General features: G+C 38.2%; 1 long non-coding RNA gene and 2 pseudogenes across 2 annotated transcripts; all 3 read right to left on the minus strand.

The window, feature by feature from the left end:
• Window positions 1-6,013, minus strand: part of LOC131298616 (callose synthase 10-like) — a 29,339-nt pseudogene extending 23,326 nt beyond the window's left edge.
• Window positions 6,014-9,047: 3,034 nt separating this feature from the next.
• LOC131298617 (ruBisCO large subunit-binding protein subunit beta, chloroplastic-like) lies at window positions 9,048-10,392 on the minus strand (annotated as a pseudogene).
• A 1,246-nt stretch (window positions 10,393-11,638) lies between these two features.
• Window positions 11,639-20,451, minus strand: LOC131335951 (uncharacterized). 2 transcript variants are annotated; one of them, XR_009202689.1, is made up of 7 exons: window positions 20,073-20,451; window positions 19,170-19,498; window positions 18,092-18,179; window positions 16,754-16,845; window positions 14,253-14,331; window positions 14,089-14,165; window positions 11,639-13,698 (listed from the first exon to the last, which is right to left on the minus strand). It is a non-coding gene; the product is annotated as an uncharacterized LOC131335951 (long non-coding RNA). The 2 variants fall into 2 exon arrangements; XR_009202690.1 differs by lacking the exon at window positions 14,253-14,331 and having other exon boundaries at window positions 11,639-11,783; window positions 13,013-13,126; window positions 20,073-20,450.

Consider the following 20,451-nt stretch of genomic DNA (forward strand, 5'->3'; position numbering starts at 1 on the left):
CAAGTAAAACAAAGCATAAAAGACTATAATAAGGATAGAATCCACCTTTTAAAAAGAGGCAACAAACAAGACTTTGACACAAAAGGAGGTTTCATCACCAAATGAAGAGGCTGTGGATACTTTAATAATGAGTAATGACCTAGGGAGCTACAAATAGAAGCTCTAATTGAAACTGCGGTAACGGAATAAGCATGTTAGCAAACTTACAATGTTGGTGCAATCACTACAATGCACTTGAACGAAGTTAAAGAGTTTCCAGAGAACAATCTTCAGCATTCCAAAATCAATATACTAGTTATTACCATTGACAGTCTATGCATATAGTAAACTTCACAGCAACTCTATCATCATCAACCATGTTTGCACAACATATTTCAGATCCCTTTTTCAAATTCCCAACAAAATTCTAAAATTTAGAATATTTAAAGAAGTCAAATTTAGACCTTCAAAATTTTGTTTAGGTGAATAAATTTCCTGCGAGTGCTACACAACAGTAATTCATTAAGAGGAACTATTGAATGTGTTAAAGAAAGAAATATCAGGGGAAAATAATACTCCTAGGCTACAAACAAAGAAACGGGCATCAGAACCACTAAGAAGATTACCTAAAAAATTTGAAATGCTACAAATTTCAACTTTTCATTCATATGGGGAGTGAGGGACTATGTAGGATATTTTGGAAGGCCAACTGTAAGAGCAATATATTACCATTTCGCCACCTCATAGCTTAAGCTTGCGAAAACTGATTCTCTAACGTGGTATCAAGACTGGTTTAAATAGGTCATGGGTTCATATTTCTCCACATACAGGATTCATTCTGAGTTATAACATCATCAACACCCACTTTTGCGTGTGCAATCTAAAAAGTTAGCTTTGCCTCTACATAAAGATTTTTAACTTATGGCCACTTATCTTAATATCAAACAGAGAGCATTCACACTGAATTAATGGGGTTCATGTCTAGGCAACTCAAGCGTGTCAAATTTATTGAGTCAACCAAACACAACCTGTTAATTGATCATATCAAAATCCCCTACCCAAAACTAGGCTTTTCACAATCCCTTGTGCAATAATGGATCTGCAAGGCACAAGGTTCTAGATGCGCCATTGTGTGAATAAACCTTCTCCATGCAGCAGCTTTTGCATATGATTAATAAAACGATTTCCAAGGATATACAGCAGAGGTGGAAATGGTGAATCACATGACTACACATCATTTAGGTGTTTGGAAAAAGGCATATTTAAAGGAGTTCGATTTGCAGAATTCCGATCTCTCGCCAAAGTTGGAAGTCCTGGTTTCAATTCCAGAAGTATAATATATGTGGGGAAAGAATGGTAAGGTCATGGCCTCAATTTGTTTCGATTTCCAACAAGCTAATACATAAGCGGTAAGACTAGTCATAGAGACGTGAACCAGGTAGCAAGGGCTAGCTACCAATTATTTATAAAATCACTTGTAACTAACTCCCTAACACCAAAACAAAAATACTATCGCGAGAAATACACGACTTGATAGCTCATCCGCATCCCGAATCTGATTATCTACTAATTCTTTGGCATCCTTCCAACGTGAAATCAGGGAGTAACTCAAATGAGAGCTCGAGTACAGCTCCTATAGTATAGAGAGCGTGGCTCCGTGCAAAGTTTAAGTTGTAGGTACGAGGGACACTTTTCGGATAAAAAATAACAAAAGAAAAAAGATGAGAAGCAAAAAAATGGCACAAGTAAAACAAATATAACAAAGCTTACTTTTCGAAATCAAACCATGTCAGGCGTGTGTAAGTGATGAAAGGTGCACTATAATTCGAGTGGAATCAACCAAAGGCTTAATCTGTAAAAATGACAGACATTGTCGGTTATCAATATCAAATGTGTTGAATGGACTAGATCATATACTTTCATGAACTTTACAAAAATAGTATGCCCTTAATAAGGAAACAACCAAGACTAGATTAAGGGATTGCTGCTTGCCTGGAGGAAATAGGCAAACGTGAATTTGCATGCAAAGATCACCAACCAGTAGAGCACATACCTGCAGTAGTCAAAATAAAGTTAAGGATTTCCACTCTCCCAAATAAACAATGAGGTCGTAGTTTCTGCTAAGGCTTCAAAGCTTGAAAGCAGAGTTAAATTAGACAGAATAAGTTAACCTTTCCAACACGATGAGCAGCAGAAGAACCTATAACCGTTGAGCTTCCCCTAACTAGAGTTAGCAGACCCACCGAAAAGCACGAATGCTGAAGTGAGCCAAATGGGTAGCAAAGCAACAAGATAGCAGCGAACTAGAACAACTGCCCTGAGCCAGTTGACTTAACTGCCAAAACTCTAGACCACATCAAGGCATCATGAAGCATATTATGAGATTAGATTTAGGTCCTTAATTGCATCTGCATTTAGTATGCCTCTAGGAGGTTTTATGGCGTTATATTTGGTGTTAGTATACAAGGATGCAATGGTAATTTCACAATTTAGTAATTTACCATGAGTTGAGTCTTCAATCCATTTGGTCATAAAGTGGCCCAAGTGAATTTTATTTGAATTCCTAGTGGCCTATGTTCTTTGCATCTAATTTGGAGCATCACTTCTTGTACAAGTAGAATACGAGTTAACCACATAAATGTTTAGGCCCATTGATTCAATAGAATTCTTCCTATGAAGGAATGACAGTGTTGTGTGTTTGCCTAACTCTTTACGTAAAGGTGCCAAAATAAACCTAAAAAAATTCATGGGTTCATGGGTTTACTGATTGCTGCCTTCAAAATGTACCTTTTCAGCCCTAAAACCCAAACTGTCACCCTTTCTTCTACCAATTGGCCTTCCGTTTAACCACTAAAACCCCAAATTACTCACTCATTTGGACCCTTTTATGCTCTACAATAACAATTTAGTGAGTTGCTACTTTGATCGTCAAGCAAATCTCACAGTTGTTCAACAGCAAACCTTGAATCTTTCTTCTTTCTCTTAGAACCCTGAACTTTTAAGCTTCCTAGTTCCCACCACTCAAACCCCCCACAAATCCAACTGTACTCAACCTTAGGCCAAATTCATGAAAGATGCCCGGCTTCTTATTTGGTCATATCCCTAATGTAAGCTTGGAATGTCATTTTTCACTTTATCAGTAAAGATGTTTGAAATTTCACCGACAACACGAAATATCCAACTCACTCCCATCTGCTTTAGAAGGCAAACATATACAGAGAAAGCTACACCAAATGTAGACAGGCTCCTTTTAAGGAAAAAAAAAAACTAAGGAGAAAGGGCAAAACACCAAAAAAATGAAGGCAACAAAGTACCCGGAATATAGCCTCTCCAGGAAAGTGCAATGTAAACAATTAGTTCCAGTGTTTAAAAGGCCTAAGAAGCATCAAAGCATCAAGGGCCCCTGGAGCCTAAGTGACAAAGCGCAAACCCTCAGTGAAGTGAAGCTGCATTGAAAAAAGAGAGTACATGTACCTTACCAAGTGACCAAATGACCCAATATCATAAAATGGGACATCTACTATTGAAAACAACATATGTAATAAGCCAAGTACCATACTTTGAAGTCCAAAAAGGTAGAACATCAATAATCATGCATGACGTTCAAATGACCATATATGAAAAAAAGAGCATACTATGGCTTCCATCAAAACTAATCTTTGAAGTTTGAATATTTAGCTTTAGTAATTAGAAATGTGATGAAGTAATAGTAGGCTAGTTACGGTCTAATTGAAGGAAGCATCGCATAGGAGTCGATTCGAAGGAAAGGCCAATGCAATCGAAGAGGAGAAAAAGCGTCAATGGAAGATCCTATTAGACAATTAGGGCTTTTTATAAAAGCTGTTATCTAGTGCTTTGGTCTCATTAAAAGCTTTGATCTAGTGCGTTGGATAAGGTAAATTGACTTTAAAAAATGGACAATTCTGATTAAATACACAAATTTCTTAAGAGTTAATGGTTAAGCGCACACTTCATGTGCATTGAGCTTAGTCCCAAAGCTCGCACTTTTTGTGCCTCGCTTCTACACATTGAAGCCCCATACCCGTGCCTCACTCCTCTTAGCGATTTAAGCACGCTTTTAAATCACTCACTAGTTCTTTTGCTATCAAGAAGAGAGACAGAAAATTCCCCTTTGCAACCCCCCCCCCCAACTTACTACCGCCATTCAATCTTCAAGTATTATTCCTCTGCCAGATTCTAACAATGAAGCCCTCCCACGCATCGACATGCTACCTACCGCTCCTCTACCATGTTTCTATATTTATGATTGTTCAAACTCCCTTGCTAGCAGAAAGCCACACTTGACCATTACCAAAAGAAGGTATAAATTATTCATGTTAAAGCATCCAATTCAAAACCAATAGGAAATTATTATAGAGGCTGCCAAGGTTCATATACAGGTTTTGGAGGTATAGTAAATCATTATGGGACAAGCTCTATCAGTGCCAATTGAACTTATTCATTCGCTAATTACATATGGATTCCATGTGAGATTAAATGTTCGCTCCAAAGCTATTTCTCATGATACGGATATTAACTTGTTACTTCCTACTTCCTAGTAAGTTTAGGTTATCCCTCCTATGCATGGGAAATCTTGTTCTTTACTCATGCTCCACGGATTTAGCTACGCATTAAGAGCATGGGTAATCGCCATCGGTAATCTGCTGAACTTAACTACAACCCCCTCATGGAGGAGATCGGGGCAGAAGCCAAAGCCTTCAATTCTTCAATTTATAACTAAATGAAGCTTTTGTACAACCAGTCTTTAAATATACACAACCACCATATAGTCAACCATACAAATTTTAAAGCATCTCCCACAGGTTTAGTCTGAACTCAAGCAACAGGTCATGACAATTAAGTAGCAAATAGTTAGTTATTATTCACAAAATTCGGGCAATAGTTAAGCCCCCAAAATCAAACAATCAATGTTCAAACATTGCAGATGTTAATTAGAAAGGATACGGCTTTAAAAAAATATGATACAGGAATAGTGTGTGAGACAAATACGATGGAAATGATGAATGGTAAGTGGTATCCCATATCCGCATAAGCAACAAGAAGTAGGCTCTGCAGCTGGTAGCAAACAACAAAAGTGAAAGCCCTATTACCAAGTGCAGAATGACTAACCTTAAATAATCAGTGGTCCTTTCATAAAGGCCACGGCCCACAAAGTATCGTTCCTGGAACAAACAAATCGAATTTGTAAAACACGTAACAAGATACTACAAGCCATTCTTGGAAAGATTCAAAGCTACATATTCAATAGTAATCACCTGATAAATCCACTTGAAAAATTGAAAAAATGATTGATCGGAGATGTCCGACAATCGATGACAAGCTGGAAATTTAAGTAGCGTTGCAAAAATGATGCGCAAACCGGCATAAACACCCAATACGAGAATATATATCCGAAAATAAGTTGATTGAGAAAAACCTTGATTCCTTTCTCCCAAAACCTTCCTGGAAATTTGTTTATTGGTATGGGTGAGGAAACAGAACAGACAATAATGATAAAACTAAATCCACAGAAAGTCACCACAGAAAATTTTAAGAGAACAAAGAAGAGGGATGAAAGAAGTCGAACAATAAGGAGAGTGGAGACACACATAGAGGCGTACCACAAATGCGAAGCTCAATCCAAACCAGAAAAATCTTATCACAATCCTAGAGATAGCCATCGCCTTTGCTATGCTGTAAGCCCCAAATGTAAACAAGACATCTAAAATACCTATATACAACGTAACATGAAAAAAAATAAGGAAACCCAAGAGACAAAAATATTAGATCAGAAAAGTTCATTGAATGCAACAAAAAATAAGTACATACAAGGAAAATAAGTCACTCTCTATTAAGTTCATAATGGAATATGTTGGCCCAATACGGAGTACAATTTGCAAGGTCTCAAGATTAAATTTCCCACCACGGAAGGCTATAATGGTCAACGCCTAAAGGATAAAAGGGGAAAACACAATTTAGAATCTGCATTTAAACTACCACAGTTGACTCATGTGGATAAATTTACCTGGAACATAACAACAACAAAATCCACATGCAATGAAAGCTTTGATACAAGTGAAGGAATGTCCGATGCTCAACAAAACTGCTTTTCCAAGTCTGCAATTCAATGGTAAGGTTCAAAAACAAAAACTAAGTGTGAGGAGTAAGGTGCAAATATTAAAGCAAGGAAATAGAAAATAAGACTAGGGAGTTGGGAAAGAAATACAAATAGTAACCACAGTAATAGCCAAAGAAACATTAAAAAATGAACTAAAAATTAAAGATCCTCAGTGCAAACTAAGTAAAAGCAAAACAATACATGCATTCGCACCAAAAGAAATGGCATCGACGGAATGTCACACATGGTACCCAAAAAAAAAACAAATTAAAAAGGGCTCTATACGCCTCTAGGTTGATTAAAAAACTCTTCTACCTATGTCCAACAAGAAGGATTTAGCATGCAATTACCCTCTCAGCTATGACTCGAAGAAAAAAAAAACACTTGCTTGCACAAGCAGCAACTCATGATCATATGGGTTCGTTGGATCTCGTTGTCAATTTTGAGGATCTTACACCGATTTACACATCACATGCACAAAAAAAAGGCCACCTTGGGCCCAAAACAACTTTCCAATGAAAGGAATTGTTATAACTTATGGCCGCTAGAACCACCAATGAAAGATCCAACTTGAAAGCACCCATAAGCCCTAAGCCCTGTTGGCCATCTCTCAATCTTGAATGTCCCTGAAAAACAAAATATCCCTAAAGACTTGAGTGTTCTCTCTGAAGATAGATAGCCACCATAAAGTTCTTGTCCCATTACCAATAGCACCTCGTAAACAGCTGGAGAGGAAATCCAACGTCCCCTAGGCACGGTATATGAGACTAAAAACTAAACCCTCCAGTCATCCCCCATGACCACACAGGTATTTCCCACAAACTTGTCGAACCATTACCTTATATGTGCGCAAAGGCAAATGCCATGTGAGACTAAAAACTATAACCTCCTGTCATCCCCCATGACCCCACAGGTATTTCCCACAAACTTGTCCAACCATTACCTTATACGTGCTCAAAGGCAAATGCCATTATACGTGCTCAAAGGCAAATGCCATGTGAGACTAAAAACTATACCCTCTTGTCATCCCCCATGACCCCACAGGTATTTCCCACAAACTTGTCCAACCATTACCTTATACGTGCTCAAAGGCAAATGCCATGAGACATTAAAAGTAAAAACCTCTAGCAAAATTCACTGGTCCACAGCCATACGCGGAGACTGTCTCCCTCAACTATCTATCAGTTTCACAAGCAAACCTCCACAACTACTTACATTTATCTTCTGATCGGCAACAAATAAAATTGTTTTAGCCAACACGTTGAGATGGCATGATCTTCCTCACACGAGAAAAGGGAGAAGAACATGAAAGAAGAAAATTAAAATACACACCATAAACCCAAAACACACATGCATTCCTTGAAGCAACAATATACACCCAGACTACCAAAAGCAACATAGATGACATATCAATGAAAAATAATAAATAAATATATCTTTTTTTGTTAGAAAGAAGAATGTTACCACAATGAAGTTCCATAATTGGTCATATGAGCTGAAAGTTTAGATAATAAAAAACAGTTTACATTAATGCCCATTAAAGAGCCTTTTTGCATGAAGGCAATTAGCCAAAACTCGTATCAAGACATTAGTATAATGAGGATTACAAGAAAGCATTTTCTTGTTTTTCAAAATGAGTTTATAATAAAATATTTTAACAAAGCTTTTAAGAAATCAATTTTGATAAAATATAATCAAAATAAATATTTCTAACAATCTCTCCCCTTCTATGATGACACAGAAGCAAAAAAAAAAAAAGAAGAAACAATAAATTTGCATAAATAATGACCCCTTTGGTATGTTTCGAAACTAACAATAGAAGTCAAATCATCTTTTGCTCTAATAACTTCTCACAATCTTCGGCAGTGTCTAGTAATCTTATCCTAACAAGACAAGAAGGTACTTAATCAAATGCAATGTGGATGATGCATACACAAAAACTGAAAGTAGTAAAAGGGAGAAATTTGGTTTCCTGAATTGTCCATGGGATTGCCGGCAGGAACAGGTTCATGCTCTATGATCTCTACCACTACATAGTCTGACATCAAGAATGTTTTCGCCACTAAAGTTGCGTGTTCCAAACAACATGACTACCTGAAATCAGCATATCATTTAAGTTTTTCAGTCCGCTGGGAAAAAATCATGTTCACCCGGAATAAGCCAGTCAGCTGGGAAAAAATCATGTTCAGCAAGAATAAGTCGCGAACCAAAGCAAGAGTTGAGTAGTCACAATATCATCATCATATAGAGTAAAGTCTAGATCATCGAAAAAGTAGTCTAAAGACAATATGCCTAATGATGTCCATATACAGATTCATAGACGTTATTTCTTGCAATCTCTTACCAATTCAATAAATTGTACAGTTACATTGAGGAGATGTTGCTTCTTATCATTTCAAGATGAGGAAAAATCCATTAATATTGATACACTTAAAACAAATGTAATCGATTCTGTATAAACATGTGTCTTACTGTCTATGATCTACAAGAACTAAACCCAAAACCTTTGAACCATCTAAGATTGGAAGTATTTTGCTGCAATCAAGTACGGCACAAAGAAATGCAAAGAATCCCCTATACGAATAATTTCATGACGACTAAAGGCAACTAAGTTAACCATATTGCCACAAATGAGTACCAATCTTCAAAGAAAACAGAGTTCGTTATTTACGACCCAACCAATAAGCAAACACATGACCGTCTATACCACTACATTCATCAACTCAATTCCATTTTCCAAGACTCAAAACAAGATATGCTCCAACATTGATGACCCTTAGATACCACAAATTCAAATAATCCAGTCTTGGCATTCTTACTACACGCACAATCTCATCTGCAAAAGTTACTTATCTCTGGAACTCACCTTGGTCAGATAAATTATTCCGGCAGCCATCAAATCCTCGTATTCTCATGTTGCAGCTATCCAAACTTTGGGTTATCATTCGAAAGAACCCACAAAAAAAATACACAGAATGTCATCCCACAAATACAACACGTCGTGAAGTACTGATGTAGTGAAGTACATTGTCACTAACAACACTTCTATTAGCACCGGCATTCTTGGCAATCAACTTCAGGGGGAAACTCAAAGGTCGCTCCAACTTACGGCCTAGTTGACATTAATTAGCAAGAATCATATAGAAACCATAAATATTGCAGTCAAACAAGTATCTGACTTTCTAACTATATTCCATGACTGACAATTTGTTCCTACACTATTTCGTTCAATTACCTCTATTTTGATTCCAATCTACTGGATGTAACTCAGTTGATGACACATCAATGTTACGCATAGATTCTATCCAAATTGTATCTGAATATCGCGATTCAAAATCACTAAACTTACACAACCATAACTGCTAGTAAAAGTTACAGCATGAAGTTACCTTTCCTTTGTCATTCTCAAGGCTATCCTTGATGGCATCAACTTTTGATGCAAGCCTAAGTAGGGTGCATCCACCAACAACAAACATTACCTTCCTCAACAGCTGCTAGAACATAAATTTCACAGTCAATTGAACATGTCCTCACTGCTAACAAATCTGACAAGGAACTACTATCTCTATAAACTAGAAATCAGAGTCTCATTAAAAACTTGCCTTTGTTGCATTGAGCATCCTCTACTTTCAAGTCTCAACTTCTTTTCTTTTTGCTCTGTCTCAGTTTGTGCTCCAACCTTCAAAATTTCATTAGATGTAGTATGCGTACCATAAAAAAAAAAAAAGTAAATTCATAAACCACCAAGCTATATTGTACAGTTATGTGATGCAAGGTGACCTGAATGACGACACCACCTCCAAACAATTTTGCAATTCTATCATTACATTTTTCCTTTTTGTATTCTTGCTCTGCAACCTGCTTACAAAACATGCAAAATAAGTATTCTAACACACGCACGCCCCACTATATATACACATACATGCATATAAATGTGCGCGCGCGCGCACATAGAACGAAAATTAAACCTCTATAAGGTTTTTAATCTGTGCAACACATTGATTTACTACATCCTGGTGCTCCCATCACCAACAATTGTCGTTAAATCCTTGGTAAACACAACCTTAGCACCGTGACCCATGACTTCTTTATCCAATGGTGCTAGTACCACACCCAAACTCACACCCAAACACACACCTACCACTCACATGAGTGGTGGGTCCCACACATCCCACACACACTACACACTCTAGTGTGTGTCTGGGGCCCACCACTCATGTGAGTGTGGGTGTGTGTTTGGGTGTGTCACTAGAATTATTGCTTCTTTATAGTGTGCGTCTGGGGCCCACACTCATGTGAGTGTGGGTGTGTGTTCTTCTTTATCTGCCTTCTTTATTCGAATACGTTCAAATAAGTAGCAAAAAATATAAAAACACCAAGGCTGCCCAAAACTATAAGATTGAACTGGTCCTTAAGATCCACGAACCTAATGCTAATTCAGAAGGCTAAAAGAAAGGAATAAAGTTAATGCATACGATAGAGCTCTGTTAACAAATCCCTCAATAAGCCAGGTCGTCTTTTGATTTGTTCTTTCATGATCCTGTTTTATGGAATTTTTCTCCCTCATTATGAGTTGAACTTATTAGTTTGCTCGACAACTTAAACAAATCATGTAAAAACAAAATTGGAGGCCAAAGGATCTGAAATTCCAAACAAATGAAATCGTGATAATTTGTCTATGCCCATTTTTGTTAGGGAAATCAGGGTGGCCTTGAACTCTATGGGTGCTCATAAAGCTCCTAGGCTTGACGGCTTTCAAGTCGCTTTCTCTCAACAGCATTGGGAGCTTGTCAAGGGGAAACTCTGTTCTTCCTCAGCTTTTTATTTTGGTTCCGTTCCGGATGAGTTAAGCCAGACCTTGGGGGAGGTTGCCCTCAAAAACACTTATCTCATTTCATTACCGCTTGTCGGGATCTATGGCTATATAGGCACAAAATGGGTCTTTGCCATGACAATTTCCCCTAATCTGAAAAGAATTCTCCAAAAATTAACTTCATGAAAAGAGGGATGAAACACCTCAAACTATCTAAAAGATAGACTTTAAAGCAGTAGAGAAGAGAAAGGCTCGGTTAAGTATCTATTTGTCTTACTACTCTGTTCACAATTAACGCAATGCTTTTAGAGGCAAACCACTCTCTAGCAAACACTAAAAATGTTTTTGACAAAAGAAATGCAGACATAGGGTGCTTACATGAGTAGATCTTCAGAGTAGTTAGCATCCCCGTCACTCGTCTTACTCCATTTCTTGTGGCCACATAGATCTAAGTAAAAAGACTACCATAGCAGCTAGAAGAGATGGTGGAAACTTGAGCATTTCATTACAGAAGCTCCAGTTAGTTTAAGACCCTTCCAAAATATCTTCCATCGAATCACCCTTCATAAAAGAAAGAAACTGGTAAACATTGGATATGAATATGTCCAATAGATTGAGTGACTTTAAGGAGCCTCCTTGTAAACACATATGGAGTTGTCAAATAGCTATATAGCTCAACTCTGGTGAAGTCTTATATAACATTGATACGTATAACTTTAAGACCCACACCTTTATATATCAAAAAGAGAGGACCAAAATGTAAGTGAGTAGTGCCTTATTGATCTCCACGACATGCAACCTAGAGCTGGCGTAGAAATTATATAGCATTTCAAAAGTTCAAATCCACTATCCTTGTCCTTTCCAATGTCATGCCTGATCAAGAAGTGCAACAAGTTAGTTCGAGGGAACTATCCATGTACAGATATGCTTACTAGAACAATGGCTACAAATGCAATGCAAGTAGAACAACCGCAGTAATACAATGCTTGTACTCCCATAGAGATAGTATCAGAGTTAAAACTTCGATGAGCAGCATCTCGACCATAAATTCAAAAGAGAATAGTTGCTAACCCAAAAAGAAATCTGTAGCAACCATCAGACTATAGAAACCTACCAAGTTGAGGAGAGATAATGCTAGTTCGAAAGATGTGAACTCATATATATGTTGTTATCTTGTGGCAATTGCTTGCAATGAAAAGAAAACGTTTTCATGTGTCTGTGTATATTCGTTTACACATACTCGTATGAAAACAATTATTATTATATCAATGCATAGAATGTGACGGTTCCTCCTATGCAATCCCCGTATTTAGTGCTTCATGTGCTTTTCCGCCTCCATTCCCATTTCAACTTCCATCCCCTTTTTGCTATGTTCCACAAAGTAAAACCTCTCCTTTGTATACATTCTACTCGTGTAATGCCTCCTGCTTCGCACGTTTCTACCTGCTCATTGGTGTAATTGGTGGTTGGAAAGTTAATCTACGTATGGTGTTTTGTTCTTGTAGCCAAAAAGAAAAAGGATAGTTCTTAAACAAATATAGACAGCCGTATTCTCTTTTTGGTTAGTACTACTAAAGAAAAGGGATAGCAGTGCTTGAGAAAATCCTTGTCTTTCTTTCACAACTAAACAAACAAGAAGCAACAATTCTGCTAGATTTTTATGAAACTAATTTTTGCCATATGACTTGCCCTTCCCCAGAATCAAACAAGTGATTTTATTTAATATATTCTAGCTCTATGGCAAATAGGAAAATCAACTCTAACATGCACTACCACTACAAAACCCTCACAGCTGATCTCCTCATAAGTAAGCTGAATGTAATTCAACAATTTCCATGTCTTGCCACATTTTTGTTTACAATTTTTAAGAATATATGGCATGATATCAGCCCAACCAATTTTTACAATTTTTATGAACCAAGGCTTTCTTTATGATTCCAATACTACAATACAGATAGAAGTGCTAAATAGCTTCAAGTCAGACGAGAAATTGGTTATAGTTTTCTTGTAGCCATCTTTCTTAAGGTGGATATATATCCACTTCAAAAAGACCTTTTCTGGAGCTATACTAAAAAAAAAAAAAAACGTGCAACCCTCTCTACCTGTTAGAATAACATCTCCTTCAAGAAGAGTCATAATGGAGCTTATGTGGCTAATCAAATAAGGGATCTTAAATATCATATCCTCTGTTGAGCCTTTTTGTCGAATCTCTCCATCTACCAGAGAAGAAAAATATGCATACAGCAAGCAGTTTGGAAGTGAGTTAATCAATCTAGGAAATAAAACCTCTTCAAAAAAAATCTAGGAAATTAAAAGCACAATGAAGAAAAGAAAGCATGAAAAATGATACTTTTAACCACAATTCTAGGTTATGTGGGTCAAGCACAACGGATTTGGGTAGCTGCAGAAAGAATTTTAGGCTGTTAACCGATAGAACATGTTGGAAGCCTACATCTGATGGCATGCCTATGAAAAGGAAACTCAAGAGCAACCATGCCAATACATGTTATCATATTTCTGTATCCTTTTGTTCAGACCTTGATATCTTTTGTTTGATAAGGAAAAGATTATATTACCAAAAAGGCATTAAGGGAATGCCGCAATATATACACCACAAGAAAAAAAATGCCCTATACACTTGCACTCCGATTCAACAGAAAAAGCTCAAACCAATCTAAAAATTGGTCAAGAGACGGAAACCAATCTAAAAAGCTCAGACCTTGTTATCATCGCCCCTTCAGTAATATTCCAGAGCGTGCTGCAATTAGATAGCTAATACATAGCCCCCCTGTGCATCAATTACATGTAGGTATGACGTGGAACAAATTGAGCTTATGTATAACATCAATTCTACTAATTATAGGAAAGGTTTATGACATGCTTTGTCTCAATTTTTCGTTTTTTGAAAAATCCCTCACTTCCTTTCACCTAAACATGCAAAGTATAGCTGTTAGTTCGAACCTACATTCACCCGCCGATTCAGCAAATTTTAATTAACATCAGTCAGTCTGATTTTAATTGTGAGTAATCAATCTTCCCAATACAAAGGGAAACACCAAAATATCAGACACTAGATCGAAAGTCAGTTCTCTTACAACAAAGCTAATTGGTGTGAACATGTCCTACCCTTTGGCTATAGAAGACCTGCAGACTGGCATATGTAATGAAAAAGAGATACCTTATCAGCAAAGGAAAATAACGGTTGAATCCAAAGCAATTGTAATGATAAGCTCAAAAGTAGAATTCAACAATGACCTGCACCAAATAACACTATCACTCACAACCAATTTGTTAGATATATGAGGTTCAGCAAATAACAGGAGAGCACGTAATTGGTCTCACATGACGTTGCTGTAAAGAAGTGAAAGCAAAGGAAAATCCACACTGTATTGTCAACAAGCCTGACACCAACACTTAAATGCTGGATATGACAACATAAGAACAAATTAACTAGCCAGAGGTATGAGTAAAATGTGTACTAAAAGCAATAATGTTGAACGACACTATCAACCAATTTGGCAATGAGCAAAATGCTTACATTCAGGTTAATACAAACTTGTAAACAACCAAACAACTGAACTTAACTACTCAACCAACTAATTGGCTTTAAATTCGAGTATCTGAACCTTCAAACAGCAAGATATCATTTGCTACAGCTACGAGGAACTGGAAGTGGTGGTATTCGGTATTCCAGAGATGTGTGGTGAATTCCAGAAGAGGAATCTGTGGACTAATAATCTCTGTAAGCTCTAGAAACTCACAAGAAGAGGCAGCAGAAGAGGAACTTGTACTACCCACGACATTTCAAGACCACCTTCTTAAATTTCTAAGCATGCGACTTGTATTATTGATACTAAGCATGCGACTTGTATTATTGATACTAATCATAGGGGAACTGTATTATGGCTACAAATAATAATCACTCAGAGTTTTTGCTAAGTCTGATTAAAAACTTAGCATTGGCTCTTAAAGTTTCTACCTACCTCGATATTAAAAATGGGAGCATGTGGGTGGGTTCGGGTCAATATAGAATTAGTGGGGAAGTTGTTAATAGCAGATTACAATCAATATGCGAGCCCACTACAGCATTTGATTACAACTTCATGTTTGGCTTTTGTTTCACTTGTCCAGGTAATCCGAGACAGTAGGCCAAACTAGATGTACCAAAAAGCTGTTGAAAAAAAAAGGCATCTGAGTTTTCCTATAGCCACAATTCATCAAAGGTTACTGACAGCTATGTTTGTCCATTAAAAGACGCAGCTGGAAGGCTGGAGATGATGGAAATAAAAAGGAGGATATATAATGTTCTTAACGAGCCGAAAAAGTTGTCACCACATAAGATGGGCGTCTCCCAATAAGCTTTTCGCTTCGCCAATTCTGAGTATGAGGCATTGCAGATTTGTTCTCTAATTCCAATTCAAAAAATTGGGCTTGCAAGCCATCCTTCCTAACTTGCTTGAACGAACGAGGACAATTGACTTTCCACCTTTAAGAGTACCACAAGAAATGGGCATAGTACCTACCTTTAGTTGGACAGTTGGCATCCCTTGGCGCTCTATACCAGAAGTACGGGGAGCACATTGAGTTCAACATGGGGAGCTCCTTATCAGCCAAGGTTGAATCTATTGTTCATCAGGGTATGTGGAAATGTAAGAGACCCAAAAGCCAAATCACAACTCCCAAATCCCGATACTGTTCTTCCTAGGATCAGTCTGACTCTATCATTTGGATTACATCTTAGTGGTACTTTTACTACCAAGTCAACTCCCTTGGTCTCCTGGTCTAGGATTGTCTGGCCAGCACATCATGTGCCTAGATGGGCTATTATTGAATAGTTGGCCATCTAAATAGGCTAGATAAATTACAGAGCTGGGAATTTACTTCAAAGGCAGAGTGTGCCTTATGTCGAACGTGTAATGAAAATAGGAATTACCTATTTTTCATGTTCTAAGCCGAATTCATCTAGTTCAAATCTCAAGGACACAGGGACACTGAAAAACAATCATATTACTCAATGTATTTCTTTTCTTTTCTACAATAAATTGTGTTTATTACGTGGGTTAGGGCATTCCATGAGTTTTATAAGAGATCTATGCATAGTTCAATGCAAGTTCAACTTGCAAAATATGTTTTCTAGATGAGTGTTCAACCAAATACATTGGACACAAATCCCTTGTCCATGCTGGAGTGTCGAGTGTCCGACACAGGTATTTTATACTATTAGAAGAGTCCGGGTAACATAGACGGTTGAAGGTGTATATGGCATTATGCAAGTATTAAAGGAAGTGGGAGATGTCTTTTGAATTATTATCTATTTGTTCCTATTGAATTGGTGGCTTAAAGCAATTCACTTCACCTCTTGTGTGATCCTTTTTGCATAGTAGGTTCCACTATTTAAAGACATGATTCTTATATGTACACCTGGTGTTCACGTTTGAATACAATTAGGACGTGAAACAACCAGTGAAATGAATCTCTAATACTCAAAATCAGGTGGTGTTTTATTAGAATAATAAACTTTCCAACCAAAACGCAAAGAGATATGGATATGTTAGTCGTACATTGAAAAGGCAAGATCAACAAGTATTCATAAGCAGTTATTAGAATGTAGGATGCAATCCCACATCTGTGTGAAGTACATAAGAAGTCACACAGCTAATTGAATGTCGGTTACGATTTCCATCCCCATCATTTGCATTGGCCATTGAAAGCCACGTTTCTAGTGGCCAATTTGGGAATTTCATGTGTGAAGTGGGTTGCGGGGAGATAGGACAAAAGCGACCACAAGCTGCTTCCTCCGTGCTTTTGTATATAGTATAAAAGAAACATCAATAAGCACTTACCGTGAATATGCCTTGGAAGCATGATAATAACTTCTTCCCAAACAACACCCCTTTCCACATCATTAACATAATCCACTTCATCAAATAAAAACCTGCCATGCACGGAAAAGCAACCAAAAATATCTTAGAAATCCCTAACAAGGAAAATAAGAGCTGTAAAGGTAATGAAAGAAGGAAACCAACAGTAAGGGCAATCATAAACCAAAAGAAAAGGAATCCCTTTACTCATTCAATGTCACGTATGATATCAGCACCCCTATAAAGCACTGACCGCAGTATCTCAGCGGTCATGTTGAGACAAGAAGCCTCTGGCCCTTAGTTGCACGAAGCGGGGCGAGGACGGGGACAGGGGCGGGAACGGGGGAGCGGAGGTACCCAAAAGCTCCCAAGTTTGGGAGCACCTATGTATATTTTATTTAATATTTTTTTTTAAATAATACCATATTTTTATTTTTTTTAATAACTCCCATATATTTTTCATTTTTTGTAGATAACATTAGTTTTGAATCAATGTTTTTATGGCCCATTAATTGACAAATGCAAAGCCTTCAAGTAAGTTTTGGTCCAAGGCTATATAATAATAAAGATGCTAGGCCAAGCCCACTTAAATGGCCCAAGTCATTAAAAGGAGAATAAAGGGTTAGCAGCTAACACAAACAAGAAAACCCTAGGACTATGTTTGATCGTATGAAATCAGATCTCAAGCCACAGCTGCTGCTTAGTTGAGACACTGGTCGGTACACCTCTCTCTCTCTCTCTCTCTCTCTCTCTCTCTCTCTCTCTCTCTCTCTCTCTCCTTCTTCTTCTTCTTCTTCTTCTTCTTCTTCATTCCCCCAGCTGCTACAGTAACAGCGATCAATGCTTGAGTTCAGCAGCGAAGATCAGCGTCAGCATCTCTCTCTCTCTCCCATCTCCCTTTGGAGCGCGATCCCGTCTCAAGGGGAACGTGCTCCCATCACGTTTCTGAGTGAGAAGCGCGAAATCACGTTTCTCATCCGAGAGTGTCACCCATTTGGACGATTCCTGCAACTAAGCTCTGGCCTCAAGCTTACATCCCCAGTGAGAAGGCCAACGTCAAATTTCCCACAAAAATCCCTGTATTTTTGGTTGCTAAAAATGGTTTTGATAGGAGCAGTATACACAGCTCTCGTACAGTGCTGCAGACATAAAGTCTCAGCACAAAAGCACCATAACAATAAACAACAGGCTTGAATACAAAGTAATTGGCATGTGGAGACCATTTAATTCGGGAAATCAGAAATGAGAATGCTTCAGAGGCTTCATATGAAGACAGAAAAACATGAACAAATGGTGACAATATAGACAGAGAACTCATACTTTTGATGCCAAAGCAAATGCATACTTTGCAACACAGACGTGTGAGCTGCCACAAAACAGAGTCCGCTTTTTCAAGATAATAACTAGCCTGTACAATAAAAGCAAAAAGGCAACTTTGAGTTGAGATGCAAATCAAAAGTTCTCATTAAGCCAACATGGCAGCATGTCATCAGAACAAATAGCAAAACCCAAATATTAGCACTGAATCGAAGGACTTTGACTCTAATGAGAAATTACAATGACTAGAACAACAGAGCATTGTAAATCCCAACCTATTTCACTCGGACTCCTATCCACATCATGTGCCTGCATCTCGACACTTTGCTACAGGTATGGGATACCTACTGGTACATGCATCAGACATTCATGCACCAAAGTATGTGTGAAATACTTTATTTCGTCATTCATAACATAGAACTAAAAAGATAAACAAATAGAGTTTGGCATGTATTCAATGTACTTTGAAGTTTGAAACATGATTGAGATGAATCGAATGCTTAGACATGTTATCGTGCCCGACACCTGTCCCTGGTCCATGTAACACACACCACAAGAATAATAAGACTATTATTTAGGGGAGGATTGGAGAACATGAATTATGAATTTAGATCAGAACATGTGGGATCCACTGAATAATAAATGATATCATATGTACCAGTTGATCAGTTATAGTATGTTTGGTTATAGTGAGATAAAGGGAGAATAATTATTTCTGACTACTGTACGAGGTAGATAATCCCGAGAGGAGGGGACTAGCTAATACCACCTCCTCCCATGGTGTTACGTAGCCCCATATATGGTGGACTAAGGGTGTTCAAGAGCCGGATTTTCACATTTGGGATGTTTCTGTTTTGGGGTTCTGAGTGTTTGGGAGAAATTGCAGAATAACATTCTAGTAGAGTACAGGGGACTAATTTTTGTCCTCCTCATCTGTTCTCAAAACTATTCCAGTGCTACAAAACTTAGCCCTTCTCTCAAAATATCTTATATCTCAAGCAGTACAAAACATCACAGACAAACAACAAATGCTGATCAAAAAATCACAAAACAAGCAAAGAACAAGTGCTAATCAAATTACCTGAGTTCGCAAAATAGCTTGCAAATCCGGCTTGTTCCTAGCAGAACCCTTCTCTTTCACCTCGATAGAAGCCACGACCGACTCCACCGGTAACTCACCCCAATTCTTCCCACTCCCCTTCACCGACCCCACGAGTACCTCTGAAACCTTCGAATCACAGCAGCTATGCTCGCCATCTTCTTCTTACTAGCCGAATCCAACCTCACTGGCGAAACCCTAATCCCAGCCAATAACCTCCTCCCAGCGAAGTTGACAGCCTCCTCGTGCTCGGCGACGGCTGCCAGTACCTCGATGGCACCATTATCGCCGCCTCCCTCGATAGTGGTATGCTATAATCAAAACAAAAGGCAAAAAGGGAAGGGGTGAACATATTTGTACACTAAATGGACCGAAATATAGCTCTCATTCGCCTTTGCCACGAAACACAAAAGAAAAACATAAGCCAATAGTTAGATCAAACTTACCTAATCACTTATCATTCAATATGTTCAATTTTAAGAACTGAATAGGTTAAAATTAAAGTCACACATTCATCACAAAAACAAATTTCAGTCGCATATGCAATGGCAGGGCGGACGGAGGAGACGGCGAGCGGGAGCCGCAGTCCCCCCAAGCCTTCAAAAGAAACCTATGTAAAAATTTCTACAGTTCTTCAAAATATCGCCACTTCCTGTCCACGTAACACTATATGCACCACGGTAATAAAGTAAAGATTTCCTGGTCCGAGTTCAAACGTGCCTATAAACCGTGTACGAACCAACGATGAACAAGAATATAGAGTCGTTGTTAAGCTCTGTCTGAATCAGACGTGACATTGAAATATTTCCGAGTACTAAAATTTCGTGCGGGAGATAAGAGATGCGAGAAACGACGGAGTTAGGGTTAGGGTAAAAGAATTAGAACCTCTATCAGCAGAAGCACCGTATCTCCAATAGGGATCCTCCATTCTCTCTCTCTCTCTCTCTCTCTCTCTCTCTCTCTCTCTCTCTCTCTCTCTCTCTCTCTCTCTCTCTCTCCACTGTAATTTTCTGATCGACGAACTCGGCCGATTGCCCTCAATCTAGGAAGGCCTGGCCTGCACTCAAAGGAGGAATCGCAGGGAGGCGTCAAGGGGAGAGATTGTAGGGAGAGAGAGAGAGGGTTTTGAAATTTGAAAAAGAAACGGCGTGAGGTTCAGGAGCGGTTAAGAACTGGAGAAACGACATTGTAGTAGTAGTAAAGATACGAGAGGACGTTGTAGTGAGAGATATACGCGGATAAAAACTGGAGAGGGAGAGAGAGG

This window comes from Rhododendron vialii, chromosome 8a (genome assembly GCF_030253575.1).
Source record: "Rhododendron vialii isolate Sample 1 chromosome 8a, ASM3025357v1".
Lineage (NCBI taxonomy): Eukaryota > Viridiplantae > Streptophyta > Magnoliopsida > Ericales > Ericaceae > Rhododendron > Rhododendron vialii.